The following is a 16,909-nucleotide window of genomic DNA, read 5'->3' as shown; positions in this document are numbered from 1 at the left end:
AGAAACAAATGTGCATTGTTTTAAGGCACTAAATTGTGGTTATGTCCAATGCGGTAATTAAAGCTAATGGAGGAAGCCTCCAGTGGAGCGGGCAGTGGGCCACTTTCACACTGTGTGGTGCACAGTGCATCATTAAAACCTGTACTCTTCTCACTTCCTTCGATGCCAGGTTCTCTACCAGGCCTGATTTCCAAACAGGTCTCCCTTCTGTCTCTGTGCTACCCATCCAAACTAAGGGTCCTTGTGCGTAGAACAAAGACCTCCCTGGTATTAAAGCCAAAATGCACCGACCTGACCAAAAGTGACAGTGTCTTTAGCTAGGCTAGGCATGAGAAAATTAGACTGAAATCTGACAAAGCTTAGCTGATCTTAATGCTGTATTGGTTTTCTACTGGCACAGACAGTAGGTTTAAAAACAAAACAAAACACCTACTGGGGCTGGAGAGATTGCTTAACAGAGCACTCCTGCTCTCCCAGAGGAGCCAGGTTCAATTCCAACATGGTGGCTATCAGCCTGTCACTTCAGTTTCAGGGATTCCAATACTCTCTTCAGCCCTCTGCAAGCATTCCATGCATGATGTATGTGGTGCATATATATGTAAGCAAAACACTTGCACACATAAGATAAGGGGAAAATAAATATAAAACACCCACACCTCGGCTTGCAGTTCTATAGGGCAGAAACCAGACAGCTCCCGCTGACTCTCTGCCTGATGGGTCTCCATTTGTGTCAAGCTGACAAAAACCAACTAGTACACCATTTTCTGAAAATAAATTTGGACAACTCATGGTACTTGGTCCAACCAATTTTTCTTTTAAGTACAAATTTCTTGTCCACGTGTAGAAAACACAAGCACAGAGAGTTTGGACATGGCATTAATAAAAAATAAAACAGAGAGCCTCTTACAGAATCTGAAGAAAGAAGCAGACTTGCTAATAGCAATGACTACAGCTGGAAGAGAGCAGAGTTCAGACTAATAAAGCTACGGGAGGGGCATGTCAGGACAGAGAAGGCAGAGAGCAGAGGGGAGGTGGTGGGCCGTAGATAGAGGAAGAACAGACAGAAGGTCATGGGAACCAGAGTGTCTGGCCCTCTTGTGCTTCCATAGGTATCCTGATACCCAAGAAGGTTCCTGTCTTGTATTAAAACCAGTAATTTTATACTTTTTTTCAACCAAATGAGCCCATCTGAAGTTGCATTTAAAGTTAAAACATCAAACACTTCCAAAAATAAAAATAAAATAAGCTTTTAAAAGATTTTTTAAAACACAGTTTCTTAATGTATGTCTTCCCCAACCCAACTTCTTCAAACCCCAGTGCCCAGCCAAGCTGGTGGGAATCTGTAAGGCACCCCATGCCAGCACTCACACAGAACAATCCCCGGCAGAAAGGATTTGCCCATTAGCTACACTATCTCCACCAAGACAGCAGCCTTATTAAATTACAACTGTTTGAACAAGGTCAGGCCCTTGGAGTTTAATTCAAAGTGATTCCAGGTATAATGCTGTCAGGTCAACTTAAACAAGCCAACGGAGGCTGAGAGCAGGATTAAATATTAAAACAGAATCTTTCACATCTGTTTTTACCCAAGGATGAAATTATGTACATCACTTCAACCAGCTCATTAATACACTATACACACATCTTGCCTCAAAGGTTACAGGAATATCAACACTTCAGAGGCCTGCAGTGAGACTGCTCACACAGCCAGAGTGAGGTCACTGCATACTTTATTGGACGTCAATATTTCTTTACAGAGTGTGAGCAAGATAATCAGTTAGACATAGACACATTTTAAATTAAAGGATTAAAACCTCCATGAAGATAAACCAGTTGCTTTTAATCTGAACCTTCTAATCGCTCACTTGGCTGACTTTTATTGGTAACAGGATAGCACACGTTGAGCAAACACTGATTCAATATAATTACTTTATAAAACTGAGGGCTGTCACATTCATAGCCAGCAACAGAAATCTCATTCTTCAACTTGGAAAAGAACAAATTAGGCATGATGGGAGATAAAGGATACACACCTTTAATTCTGGCACCCAGGAGGCAGAAAGGCAGATTTCTGTGAGTTCAAGCCCAGCCCAGTCTACATTGTGAGTTCCAGAGCTACAACAAAATGAGACCCTGTCTCAAAAAAAAAGCAAACAAACAAATGGGAAATGCAAAAATATAAAATACAAGAGGTCTATATAAACATTTTGAAGCATGAGCACTTACAACACTCAGCAAATACCCTACAACTGAACTAGGGGAAGACAGTTCGAGGTCTGTTGCCTTTATAAACCCCATATAAACATATAAACAGAGAACTGTGTCTAACAATCATCTCAAAGTGCCTAGCACATTTCCCCACGTTCAACACCTGCCACTCATCCTTACACTGCAGGGATGACAGTGTGACCATTTCTTAACACTGTCTGTGCTAGTGAATATGATAGCTGCCATTTGGGGCTCCTGTACATACTTCCTATCCTTTTCCTCTTCTGTACAACTACCCCACTTTCCTCTGGGGAACCCCACTGGTTGTTGACAGCTGTCCAGCCTTTATACTCTTGTTACTTGGGTGAATGCATCCTTCAAACCACAGTATCCGTGCCTCTATTGATGGTGGCTGGTTTCAGGGTGCACCTGCCTGAGCAAGCTCTTTCTGCAGGCCTATTGTGGGAGAAGAGTCCTGGGCTGGAGCTCCTCTTGCGTCAGGACAAACAGCAGTCAGTTTCCATTCTCGAGGACAGAACTAAGATGCAAAAGGTGCTGCTGTGCAAAGGAAGCAAAGCACAAGAGGCAGAGATGCAGCCTGAGCAAAAAATGTTGACCAGGAAAAGTCAGCTCGCCTGTGTTTGAAATACTCGCTGTCTTTAGATATGTCTGTCATTAGCTAATGTGTAAATTGCCTGTGTTTAAATATTAGCAATAAAACAATTAAAAGAACACCTACTCTGACCCACAGTAGAACTTCATCCACACTGTCTCTTAATCCCACTGGTCATGAAGCAGTGGTGGCGCACGCCTTTAATCCCAGCATTTAGGGGGCAGAGGAGGTGGATCCCTGTGAATTCAAGGCCAGCCTGGTCTACAGAGTGAGAAACCCTGTCTCTAAAACAACCAAAAAGAATTTCACTGGTCTCTCTCTTTTCTCAAGTTATTCAAAATGTGGGCACTACACAGCACAACTGATAAATTTAAATCTTTCACTGTTTTCTTACTGTTTCATATACCAGAATGATTTAGTTTTCATAATCTGATTGCTATATATTAAAGAAAATCAAGCTACCTAAGGATAAAACATTTTAAATTACTTCACTAGAAGTGGGCAGAAGCAGTAAATCTCTACAAGTCTATAGTCTCAAAAAATACTCTCTTATTTAGACAAAAGGGGGAGGTGTTGTGGGAATTCCTTCAGCCAATAGCCTTTAAAATACCAGCCCACTTTGGGCCATGTAAATAAGGACAAATGCGAGGGGGAAGGGGGGGTTAGGCTGCTAGATTTGGTTCCAGTTCCCAGCACACGTAAAGGACTGTGGCTAGCTCTATTTCTGTGAATTTATCCCTTAATAAATAAACTTTTTTATATTCCATTCCAGGCTATTTTGGAACTTTTCTGTATGCCAACAGATAAAGATGTCAAATTCTCGCTCTAACACATGATCAAAGATGATAATAATAGCACTGATACCTGTAGAACTTGCCTCATTGTAATACTGCTTTTTTTAATTTATTACTATTAAATAGGGTCTCACTGTATAGCTGTGGCTGGCCTTAAACTCTCCCATGCAGAACATGTTAGCCTCAAATTCATCAAGATCGACCTGCTTTTCTGCCTCTCGAGTGCTGTGATTAAAGAAAATTATGGTCACTATGCCTGGATGTTTTTCTTTACCTTACAAAAATTATTTTTATTTATATGTATATATGTGCATATGTGAATATATGCTATGTCCCCTGAAGCTGGAGTTATAGGCAGGTATGAGCAGCCTGACATGGGTGCTGGGAATTGAACTGGGACCTTCTGGAAGAGCAGTAAGTGCTTTTATTCACTGAGCCACCTCTCTAGGCCATGCAATACTGATTTGCTTTTCAAGAAAAGAGATGATCACTTACTCAGGATTATATTTTACCTCCAAAATACAGACCAAAAGTGGTAAAACTTTCACACCTTAACTTAAGCAGTCCCAGACTTGGGTAAAAACATCCAAGAATAATTTGTTGCTGGACACAGTAGCACATGCCTGTTATCCAGCCAGCACTTGGGAGGTGAGGTTGGCCTAAACTATATCAGACTGAGTACCACAAATCCAAAGAACCAACTGTTGGTTAATGAACTTCTAAACATTCATTTAGGATGAAAATATATTTTTTCATAAAAAGAGTGATTGCTCCCATGAATACACAAAAAGTATTTTTCTTTCTCTGGATTTACTAACTACAGAAAGGACTTGGGAGATAAAAATAAAATCAAACTTTAAGATACATCTCTATTTAAAAATGATGACTTAGAGCAGAGAACTGCCTCGTTTCTTCTTTTTCTGCTTTCTTCATTTTCTCTTGCCATGGTCCAGCACTCAACAGCATTCCTGTGGGGACATGGATCCAGGAGAGCTAAGCTGGAGTTCTTAGCCACCATGGAGCCCAGCTGCACACTGACCTTATCCGCCATGGAAGGCTGTAAGTGAAGCCTCACTGAGGTGATAGTAAAGGGAGGCTGGTGCAGTGTTTAAAAAGCCAGGCTTGGTGACTCAGATGGGCAGATCTGCCAGCTCCAAATCAGCAAAGTTCCAGTCAGCCAGGGCTACATGGTAAAAACCTATTTCCAAAAATTAACAGGAGTAGGGACTTGGAAAGATGGCTCAGTAGTTAACTAAGAGCTCCATTCCTCTTGCAGAGGATCTGAGTTTGTGTCCCAACACCTATGTCAGGAGGGCACAGCCAGCGGTCCTGACACCAGCCATTCTCAGAACGCTGCAGGTACCTGCAGCTCACACACAGACACATACGAACTCCAAGAAGTCAGACCCACTTGTACAAAATCAGCCAGAGAAAGAGGCAGGCTGGGCATTTCTGCTATTTTTACTATGATTAAAAATCCCTGAATTAACATGACAAAAATAAGTACAACTGAATTTCTGTTAATTTCCTATGGGGGTTTCAAATTTTCAGAAACTGTCTCTATACTTTGAATTTTTAGAGCAAAAAACAGCAGGTCCCTATGTACAGGCTCCCAGTACTTATATTCTGATGACTACATTTTTAATAGAATGTATATGTTTAAGAAAAGTTAAAATTTACTGACTAGAATTTTAAGGCATGATACAAACTAAAAACATTAAAATCAAGTCCATCTTGGATGAAGTCAACTGCTTACTTAAGACACAAAACAAAGGGGCTAGAGAGATGGTTCAGTGGTTAAGAACACTGACTGTTCTTTCAGAGGACCTTGGGTTCAATGCCCAGCAACCAAATGCAGCTCACAATTGTCTATGACACCGTAACACATACATACATGCAGGTAAAACATCAATGCACATAAAATAAAAATAGATTAAAAAAATGTAAAAAGACACAGAATAAATGCTAACTCTTTTATATAGTTTGTGGAATACAAAGAACATATGTGTTACAAGAAAGAAAGGAAGGGAAAGAGGGAAAGGAAAAGGTCTTCTGGTAGTGATGATGCAGGTAAAAGCAACTAACCATAAGGGGACTGGAGCAGTGCCTGCCGCTGTTGGCAAAGTCAGCTGCGACAAGAGGGCCTCAGGACCTAGACCACTATTCTAGATACCTCGGTGATTCCCAGACAGAAACCAGAACTTTCCTGGGGTTCTGCCTGACTTGTCTGGGCAGAAAAGAGGCACTCTGAAACTTTAAAGCATTAAATCTAAACACCAGTAGTTAATAAAGCAGCAGTTTGTTTAACAGAAAACAGAATTCCAATATAGCGGACTTCTAGCACACACAGACACAGAGTTGAATGATCATCAAGTAGAGTAAACCCTACTAAATGTAAAGTCAATAAATCCTTTCTGGATTGTTGACTCCCACACACACCACAGAAAAGACTAAACGGAACTTAACAGAAGGAAATTAATCATCATGATACTCTGGCTCAGTACTAATCTACAGTGAAATAATTTGGGCATCAGTGCAGTTTACTTGAAAGAAGAACTGAAGCAGCACAGTTAAAAGAAGTGGAATTCATTAAACAATCTCTCAAAAGGATCATTTCCTCTAATTATTGCTTTTGTAACATAAGACAAAGACAGTTCAATGTACGTCCGGAAAAGCTACAGTTAGCTGCCAAAATCTTGCCAGATAAGATTAGACGAGAAGCATTTTTGGTAGCATAACCACCAAAAAAAAGTCCTGCTCCGTCTTTCCTACAGGGCTCGGCTCTCTCTCCCTGTCACTGATATGAACTAGATCTCAGGATAGGGGTTTAGGCTGAGAAAGGAAGAAGGCAAAACTAAGATGGTACCCCAGGAGCTCACATACTGGGGTGTGGTGAGGGAGGGTTATAAATGCCTTGCAAGGTTTCCAGACAAGGGTTCTAGTCAGGGCCTTATGTATGACATTGTGGGAGAAGACAGCAGCTGGCTGACTTAGGTCTGGGCTGTCTTCAGGGGAAAAGAAGAAGCGTCTAAATAGACGAGAGGGGAAGGACAACAGTCCATCTTGTGAGCACAACTGTGTGAAGAGGGACAAAGGATCAGCTTGAATACTTTCACAAAGCCTTGAACAGCGGACGCGAACGATGTCAGGACATTAAAGCTGCAAAGCTGGTGAGAGCACAGTCTATGGAAGGAAAAGTGTTTTGGTTAAATGATTCCCCTAGTTTAAGCTTTCTGCCTTACGCAGATACTGAGAGGAGAGCTAAGGCCTGGTGAGCTTCTCAGTGTCCATAACTGAACTACAATGTAATGACAAAACAATTCAATTTAGATGTAAAAACTGAGTAGACAGGAAAGGAGAAACTGCTGCAGTTCTTGCAGAGGACCCAGGTTTAGTTCTCAGCACCCATATGGCAGCTCACAACCCCATGATAAATACACTGGTTCCCATGACCTCCTCTGGCCTCCGTGGGCACTGCATGTATGTAGGGCAGTTACACACGGGTAAAACACTCATACACATAAAATAAAAATAAACCTTTAATAAGAAAAGACTGAATAGACATTTCGCCAAAAGTATTTAAACATGTATGAAAAAGTACACTATCACTAGCCATTGAAAAATGCAAATAAGAACTATAAACAAAATACAAACTCATATATATAAATATAAATGTGAAAGTAAATGCAACTGGCCACAATAGTGCAAGCCTGAAATCCAAGCATTAGAGAAGCTGAGGCAAGAAGTCTAAGAGTTCAAGGCCAGCTTGGGCTAAAATCCTAAATCTCTACATCCACGTTTTGTCATGTAACCAGGAAGCAGTGAGAGGCGAGCGACGCCTGTGCACTGTTGCTGGAGTAAGCGTGTGTGGCTGTGAAATGCAGGTGCTGGAGACTAAATCCAGGGCTCCGCAAATACTGGCAAGCACTCTACCAATAAATCACATTTCCAGCACAGAAGGTTATTTTACAATTCTGTCACAATAAACAAACAAGTAAACCAAAAACTAACAATGTCAAAAGAACTACAATTAAAGACAATAAGTTTCCAGCTAATTCTTAAGGGGTCCCTAATGCCAACATAAGGGTATAATCATGAGGGTATGATTTATTATTAGCTGTCTACTAAGGTAGCAAATTTACAGTGCTCAGGTTATAGTGTAATTCCAAAATTCACAGCTAACATGGTAATTGCTAGTAAACTATAAGCTTAAGATATGCAGGGCATAAAACAGGTGAAAGCAAAGCAAATTACAAAAGCCAGCGTCCATGTACTTGTGCTTAGACTGACTCTGCCATCATTTCAGGGTTCAGTAACTTATCAGAACTACCAATTTCTAGTCAGGCTTTTAAAAAGAAAATATTATCACATGTAAATAAAGCCAAACGTTTGGGTATTAACAGGTCCAACCTAGTCTATATCTAAACTAATTTTGATATCATCCAGCGTGCAGCCCTTCTCTGAAACCAGCAGTGAGGAAAAGGACACTGATTCACTCCTTATGGCTCAGGCCTCCAAAGTTAACTACCTTCTTCCTCTGGCTGAGACCCATATGCGAGTTCTAGCTAATGTTCTTCTGGCTCAGCTCTCGGCCTTCCCTTCAGCTCCTAAATCCAGTCTCCTCCTGGTAGGGTCCCATACCCGGCAGGCAGGCAGAACACCCAGCCCACAGGAAATCCCAAGCATTATCACTGCTCTCTTTACACACTGCTGCTTCCAGCGGAGAGGCAGACAGAAGTCTTGTTTTCATACCTGGCTCACTCTCTAATCTCAGAGCATCACCTAACTAGTAATTAACTCTACAGCTCAGTAAGATGTAATCTATTCTCTTGCAGCCACACTCTTTCTTAAGGCCCTCTGAATGGGGGGGGGGGGGCTCCCCCAAGGAATAATACTCTCCTAGAGTTACATGCACAGAACCCACTTCTAGGCTTCTTACATAGGCTGGGCTACGGGGTGAGCAGAGAAATAGCATCTATCTGCATCTGGCCACTTCTTGGGAAGTCCTGCAACAAACGCATTTCTAGAATGTCTTTTCAGATTGTGTGGCTATGTAGTGTCTACTATCTGCAGCTTTGGGACCTGGGCCAAGATTTGAGACAACAGAAAAATGCACTTTAACATCCTGTCCCATACTTTTTATAGTGACAGGGTAAACAAATAAAAATAACTGGGACAATGTCATGTTAAGGCCCAAACTGAGCTATGGGGGTAGCAGACACTAAAGGAACCTCCTCCAAGTCTAAGACTCCACAGAGGGACAGTCTATAAATGAAATCCAACTCCATTAAAAGTCTGAGTCACAGAAACAGTATCAACCCTGTTGAGCGAACCTGTTGACTGGAAGGCTGTGTTACCACGCGATAGTTTGAACAGTCCATCAGTGCTCGGAGTTCTCATTGTGAGCACATCTGATAGTTCCAGGAGCTAGTGTGCACAAGCATTCATACTTGTTCATGCTATCAGCAAAGAAGTCTGACCATTTCGGTAACTCTACTGACACTATCAAGTGTCCTAACACTAACCTCCACAGCCTAAGCCCACCTCCTGCCACCTAGGAGGCAAGAACACAGAGTGCCACGTGAGCCGCACCAGCTGCCACGCTCACCAGTGAGCACTCAAGATGAACAGTAAATATCCATAGACAGTCCCTCGCTTCCTCCTTAAAGAACTCAAAGCACACACCAAATACCACTGGCAACGATAATAAACAAGGCTATTTCTGTGAGTTCATCATATGCCAATAGTGTGCGGCCATCAGTCACAGTCAACAGAGGAAAGCTCCAGAGGGCTAAAATCATCCATGCAAGGCTGATGACAAAAAATGGCAGAAAATTTTTTAATTTTTTAATGTCATGTTGTCTATGTTTGAATCTGCAAAATCCTGCCTATTAAAATATCTATTTACTAAAATGACAAATACATGCTGTGATACTTATGAAATTATTATTTTTAAAGCATCACAGTCACAAATAAATAAACCCCTTGTACTATTTAGGGGAAAAAATCTGATAATTTACAGTAATGGCAAAACAAAACAAAACAAAACACGGAAGAGCTGCCACATTTCCCTGCCCTGACTGACTCCCAAGTTTCAGATTCCTCAGCTCAGCTCAGCAAGGCCCAAGGCAGGATGCAGGAAGTAGAGGCTTCTAGCCAGGGGCAGCAGCACTGAAGTGGAAAGACCAGCTAGACTGGGGACACGTGCGCCAGGGAAGAACTGCAGTTCCAACTGCTAGAGCACGGGGAATGGCTGGCTCACACATAGCTCCACGCACAGAGCTCACACGGCCTTCTCCACCGGCCACTCAGGGAACCTTCACGCTCAACTTCCCCTCTTCACAAGCAGCTCACTCTACGCTTTTACTGAACAGCATAATGCAAGGGTGACCTTTGAGAGAGACGTGGCTGTTAGCAGAGGCTGCTAGGCAGAGGCTGAAAACAGAGAAAGTTTGTGGCACAGACATAATTTTGAAATCCAAGCATTTATATGCAGACGTACAAAATAAGTAAGCAGATGTGCCAAGGGCCTTTAATACTGGGCTTAAAGAAGCATCATGATGCTCTTAAAAGCAAGTGCGAAGAGACAATACAAAAATATATATAATAACTCAAAGATTAAACATGAACAAAATGAGCAAGCACCCACACTTTCAGCTCTTCACCATTTGACCCTGACCCACTGTCAACTGTATGCCCTACAGCTTCCACTGACACAGCTGTTCTCTACAGAAGCTGTACTCCTCGATGCTCTCGTGCCCTCCTTTGTGCCTTCCTTCCTTCCTGAGTCCCTCCTTAGAAATCACACATTCAGGTTGGGCAGTGGTGGCACACACACCTTTAATCTCAGCACTTAGGAGGCAGAGACAGATGGATCTCTGTGAGTTCGAGGCCAGACTGGTCTACAAAGAGAATTGAATCCCTGTCTCAGAACAAAACAAAACAAAAAACCAAAAAGACAGAAAGAAATCCCATGTTCAGACTCTGCCTTTCCTCCAATGACCACACAAATGACATGTTGGTCAGACTCCTTCCTCTGCCATCCACAGTCCTGGGTGCTCAGCGTAGCCTTCTAAAACAATCATCTTTGGTTGCAGGTCACCTCCCCTACAGACCTCGGAGAGCCTGATCCTGGCCAGGCCTGCCTGTAACTTACACTTCGATGAGCTCCTCTGATTAAAATCCCACTGTGTCAGCTGACTCTTCCCCGTGAGGGCTTAGTTCTCTGCCCAAACAACTGCATTGGGAAATTAATGCTTCTTGATTCCCCCTGTTCTCTGCCACACCACACAATTCCCTTAGCCCAACAGAGGAAGGCCACCTGGCCAGCAAGGCTCCAGGGAAAGAAGGTTCCATACAGCCATTAGCCCTGGTCTTACGAGTCCATGGTCAGTTCTCCATCACCTAAACCTTCAGTTACTTAATTTCTTAATGGAGCTGAAAATGCTCTTGGCTGATCCTGGCATCTAGGTCTTAAAAGTTCTCAAGGGAAGCTAAATATCGAGTCTAGCTGCCAAAGCAGACAAATGGCTCAGGTGACATGGGCATCCGGGCGACTCTTATCTTAATGAAAATATGTTTTCACAGTTTTCATTATGTAATTTCACCATAAAGAAAATTTAAATATAGATAATACAGATGAAGTCAAGCCTCCACTGACACCCCTTGGTCTCACCCCATCTCCTTCCCCTTGTCAGTATATTTACATTTCACCTTTCATCAAATCAAGATCTTCTACTTATGTGTATTATGCTTCACCCAAACCAAAAACCCAGCTTCGACTATATGCCACCAATTGTGAGGTACTACGATTTCACTAATTTCTAAAAAGCTTATTTTAGAGTGAGTCTATAAAAAGTGATCGTTTGAGAAACAGTCTTTTCGTTCAAAGATGACTAGATAGCCAAAGGGATTCTATCTACACATTTCTTCTTCCTTGTGAAACTCTAGTGTCTGCTGTTTGTCCAACTATCCAGGCCGGCTTCCTTTCCAGACATTCACGTGACTGGAGAATGCCCACCAATAAAGTAACATACAGTCACGACCTGCATTAGAACTTCAGCCCCTTTGTGCTTGCTCACCTGTTCCTCTGCACCCTTTTGCAAAAGAAAATTGCTCCCCAGAGAAACTTTCACTCTGTGTGCCTCTCTGTGTGACACTAGGAATATTCTTTTCCAACATGATCTAACAGAATCTGAATGAATTTATTTTATGTAGACACGCATAATACATACGGCATTTATAAAATATGATACTTTTAAACTAAATCTAGTTTTAAGCAATTTATTTTGCATTAATGTGACCACTTTATAATTTCCCCCACTAAGAATGCATGAGAGTTTCCACATAACATTCTCTCGCAAAGATCTATTACAGTCTTTCAGGAGCTGCATAATACTCCACATGGTGGCTGTGCACTGTCGAGTTCATTATCCCAGGACTTCACCAGTAGTTTGTGCTAGAATGAGCAAAATTACCAAATCAAGGTATGTGATTTTATCTGCACAGCTAATAAAACACTGCCTGAAAAGGTCTGAACAATCTACATCCTCACTCTGTAGATTGCCAAGAATTATTATTCCTTTTCATTTCTGCCAAACTGATAGCAAAGAAAACAACTGATCGCTTTAATGTATGATCCCCATCACTAATAAGATAAAAAATCTCTTGGTAATTACTAGCCATTCTTCCTTTCCACAAAATGCCTTTTTAAATCTGTTTTACTCATTTAAAAAGCTATTCTAATTTGCACAAGGTTCTTTACATCTTCCATATTCACCTCCTGTCTTCTAATGCACAGCCTGTTATCTCCTACACTATTTATTGTTCTTGTCTTTATCTGGTGGTGTCCTAGGTGACAGACATTTCAAATCTTCAAAGCAAATTTACTCATCTATACCTACGATTATTTCCATATAGGTAGTATTATTTTCTTCCGATAACAAATCTATTCTTTACAAACTCCTCTGGATTCTGGCCAGCAAAACTTTGCATACAACTACCATAATCCCATCTATGAAAGGAACAAGCCCCGGAAGGCACCGTGCTGGACATGCTTACATGTACCATTTTAGGGAGGTGTGGCTGGTTTCAGTTCCCATCTAAAGGTCTTGGGAAGAAGCCTGATACGCTCAGGTTACTCAGATGTACCAACCTGGTCTGGTCTGCCTAACACTAGTTCAAGACCAGAGACTAAAACCTATCCAAAGGAAAAGGCAGGTCTTACCAGCCACAGCTAAATTCCTAAGCCAGCAGCATCCTGATACCCTGTCAGAAGCATGCTAACTCATTTTTTATTCTCTCATATTCCAATGTAATGCATGCCCTTCGGAACTGCATCCCTGACCTGATAAAAGTAAACCCAGGGCACTGGGGAGCTCTGAGGATTACATCCTGGTGTGATAAGACCCAGGGAACTAAGGGGGGCAGATTAGTTGAGGCACACATAATTGTGCTCTCCCTTCCTCCCAGTCTGTCTATCTGGTAAAGATGGGTCAGAAACTGGTAGACTAAACCCGCTGGCACACATTTAAGATTTAGCAAAGAAGAAAACTCTGAATGTACAAGCAAGCCAGAAACACAAAGAAGGAAGGGCTGGGTGAGCCCACTGTCCTGTGGCTTTCTTCCCCTTGGTTCTGAACTCCTGGTGTAAAGCCAACTCTATCAGTTTACAATCTTTTCTAGGGGGCGGGGAAGGTTCCTGTAAGATTTAGGAAAAATAAATTTAAAACAAAAATCCCCACAATTAACTAATCCCCTTAAATTCTTGCTACAATTTTTTAATATTCTAGTGTACTTAATTTCTGTACAGCTATGAAATATCACATATTATTACACATACACATTTATAGTTACACACGCACTTTTACATACATATCAAATAAACCTGACTGGCTGTTAAGCCAGATAGCATTTTCAAGTACTCCTTCTTCTCTAATGGAGTGGGTGAAGGTTTCGTATCTGTGTGGTTTTTATTTCTAGGCTCCCAGGGTTTTAGGAAAGTCATTTTCCTGTGAACAGTAATGACTAAGAGGCCTGCCTGGAAAGATGCAGGACTCAACAGAGCTTCTCACAGCACCCACCTAGTAAGATACCACCCCACTTCAGACTGATGTCAGAACTCATACAGCTTAATGTTCTGATACAAACAACCCTTCCACAGCCTGTGTTCCCACAGCCCTATCACCACGAGGCACTAAAGTCAAATCAGAGTAAGAATCTTGATAGGAAGATATTCTGCGCTCTAGAATGCATACCCATGCCCCCTCAAGACTTCCCATCAAGATCCCAAACATGTATTTACATCTAAATTATGCTCACCTCTGAGTCTCTCACAACATTTAGTCTAAGGGTTTTTGAGGGGATTGGGGTTTTTTTTTGTTTTGTTTTCTCTGTAGCTTTGGAGCCTGTCCTGGAACTCCCTCTGCAGCTCAGGCTGTCCTCAAATTTAGAGATCCACCAACTGTCTCCAAGTGCCGGGGTTAAAGATGTGTGCCAACACCGCCTGGCGTAGTCTAAGTTTTTATTGGTGGTGGGGAGAGTAGGTCTTGCCCTAGGTAGCCTCAAACTGAAAATCCTCCTGCCTCAGACTCCCAAGTAGATGGATTACAGACACATGCCAGCATGCTGGGCTAGTAGACTACTTTATATTATACTTAGAAATATTCAGAAGCTATCATTTAAATATCACATTTGTAATCAGTCTTGCCCTCTCAAAGTCACTTCAACACATTTAAGTTTGATAAACTTTTGCACCATTGTGTGTGTGTGTGTGTGTGTGTGTGTGTGTGTGTGCGCGCGCAGGCATTTGTGTGCAGGTACACATGGAGCTAGATGTCAACCTCAGATATCATTCTGTAAGTACAATGGATCTTATTTTGTTGAGACACAACCTCTCAATTGACTGGAAACTCAACATTAGACTAAGCTGCTTGACCAGAAGGCCCCAAGAATTCACTACCTACCTCTCTAGTACTAGGGTTATAGTATATACATCAGACCTAGCTTTTTAAATGGGTTCTGGAAATCAAACAAACTCGGGTTCTCATGTTTGCCAAACAAATCTCTCCAGCTCAACTTGCATCTTTTTAAAAGACCTATATCTCACAGCAATATCATTATTATTTATATTTAAACAGCCTCAAATTTCAACACAGCCCCTCAAAAACAAAACAAAACAAAAAAATCTGAGAGCCTCAGGACATCATTCTTCTAGATCTGTGCTGTCCACTAACCATGAAATTAACATATTATTTTAAAGAAAATTAAAGCATGAGTTTCTTGGTTTCACAAGTCGTTTGTTTTGGTGGCTACTAAATTGGGCAGTGCAGACAGAACATTAGCAGCATCAGAGTTCCTTTGAACAGCACTATTCTAGATGTACCATAAATAAATCTTGAGAAAGAATCCTTACGCGTAGCCACTATGAGATCATCAAAGTGTCATGATTAATTTTTAAGCTGTTTATTTAATTAAAACAACAGAAAGAAACACTCTTGCTGATGAAAAGAGCTTTTAGAAATATGTATGTCTCCTCGCAATGAAAAATCTGAGCACAGCTTAAGTCCATTTATCTCTGGGCTGCCACATTAATATGCTATGCAGAAGGCAATGCATTCTCTCTTCTGACAGAAAAAGTGTCTAGCTAATGGTCATTTAGAAAACTAATCTTTATGTAATTCTTAATGTACTGAACTAAGCATAAAATGCAAATCCTAGAAAAATGTCAACCTTTGAGTTTTAGTATGCATATATGCCAAAATATGTAGTTCTTCTAAAATCAGAGAATTTAATGCTAAGCAAAAAGTGGCCAAGAATACATTACGTTAGAATATAGGGGCTGGAAATATGGCACAGTGGTTAGGCCATTTGATTCCAAGTGCCCAAATGGTGGTTCACAACCATCTGTTAACTCTATTTCCAGGGTATCTGATATCCTATTTTGACTTCCTCTGACACCAGGCACACATGTGGTACACAGGCATAGATGCAAAACACTCATACATAAAATAAATAATATATCTAAAAGATAATATAAAGTAGAATAAGGTAAAAAAAAATCTATGTGAGTTGTTGTCTCTGTCTCTCTTATCCATTAAATACCAAATTCTTGAACAGATAAAATCCATAAATAAGAAAGAAAGAGAAGGCTTCTTCTGGAAAACACCAAATGGCAGATGATGCCGGTGCAGCGGGAGGGCCCGGAGGACCCGGGGGCCCAGGATTAGGAGGTCGTGGCGGCTTCCGCGGAGGATTCGGCAGCGGTCTGAGGGGCCGCGGCCCTGGTCGAGGCCGTGGCCGAGGCCGAGGCCGCGGGGCTCGCAGAGGTAAAGCTGAAGACAAGGAGTGGATTCCTGTCACCAAGCTGGGCCGCCTGGATAAGGACATGAAAATCAAGTCCCTACAGGAGATCTACCTGTTCTCCCTGCCCATTAAGGAGTCTGAGATTTTTGACTTTTTCCGGGGAGCTTCCCTAAAGGATGAGGTTCTGAAGATCATGCCCGTGCAGAAGCAGACTAGGGCAGGCCAGCGGACCAGGTTCAAGGCTTTCGTCGCTATTGGGTGTCAAGTGCTCCAAGGAGGTAGCCACTGCCATCCAAGGGGCCATCATCTTGGCCAAGCTTTCCATTGTCCCTGTGCGGAGAGGCTACTGGGGGAACAAGATCGGCAAGCCCCACACTGTTCCGTGCAAAGTGACAGGCCGCTGTGGTTCTGTGCTGGTGCGTCTCATCCCTGCACCCAGAGGCACTGGCATAGTCTCCGCTCCTGTGCCCAAGAAGCTACTGATGATGGCTGGCATTGATGACTGCTACACATCAGCCAGGGGCTGCACTGCCACCCTGGGCAACTTTGCCAAGGCCACCTTTGATGCCATCTCTAAGACCTACAGCTCTGAGACCCTCGACCTCTGGAAAGAGACTGTGTTCACCAAGTCTCCTTATCAGGAATTCACTGACCATCTTGTGAAAACCCACACCAGAGTCTCTCTTCAGAGGACCCAGGCTCCAGCTGTGGCCACCACATAAGGGTTTTTATACAAGGAAAATAAAAGTGAATTAAGTCTGTTAAAAAAAAAAAAAAAAAGAAAGAAAAAAAAGAAAGAAAGAAAGAGAAGGAAATAGGTGCTGACAAGCGGTAAGGGAGCCTGCCAAGCATGGCTGCTGTTGAGTTTGAGTCCTGGACTAACACGGTGGAGGAAAGAACTCTCCTCAAGCTGCTCTGCGTCCTCCATATGCACCCACACACAAAATGAACAAATGTAATAAAATTTTGTTAAAAGAAAAGAGACTGGATG

At 42.1% G+C, this 16,909-nt stretch overlaps 1 protein-coding gene and 1 pseudogene across 11 annotated transcripts in view; one reads left to right on the top strand and one right to left on the bottom strand.

The window, feature by feature from the left end:
* The window catches only part of Kat6b (lysine acetyltransferase 6B), a 192,543-nt gene that overhangs the window by 111,721 nt on the left and 63,913 nt on the right, over positions 1-16,909 (bottom strand). The window lies entirely within an intron of this gene.
* Positions 15,785-16,640, top strand: LOC119799911 (annotated as a pseudogene).

Source organism: Arvicola amphibius, chromosome 13, assembly GCF_903992535.2.
Source record: "Arvicola amphibius chromosome 13, mArvAmp1.2, whole genome shotgun sequence".
Classification (NCBI taxonomy): domain Eukaryota; kingdom Metazoa; phylum Chordata; class Mammalia; order Rodentia; family Cricetidae; genus Arvicola; species Arvicola amphibius.
This window is presented reverse-complemented; position numbering and strand designations above follow the sequence as displayed.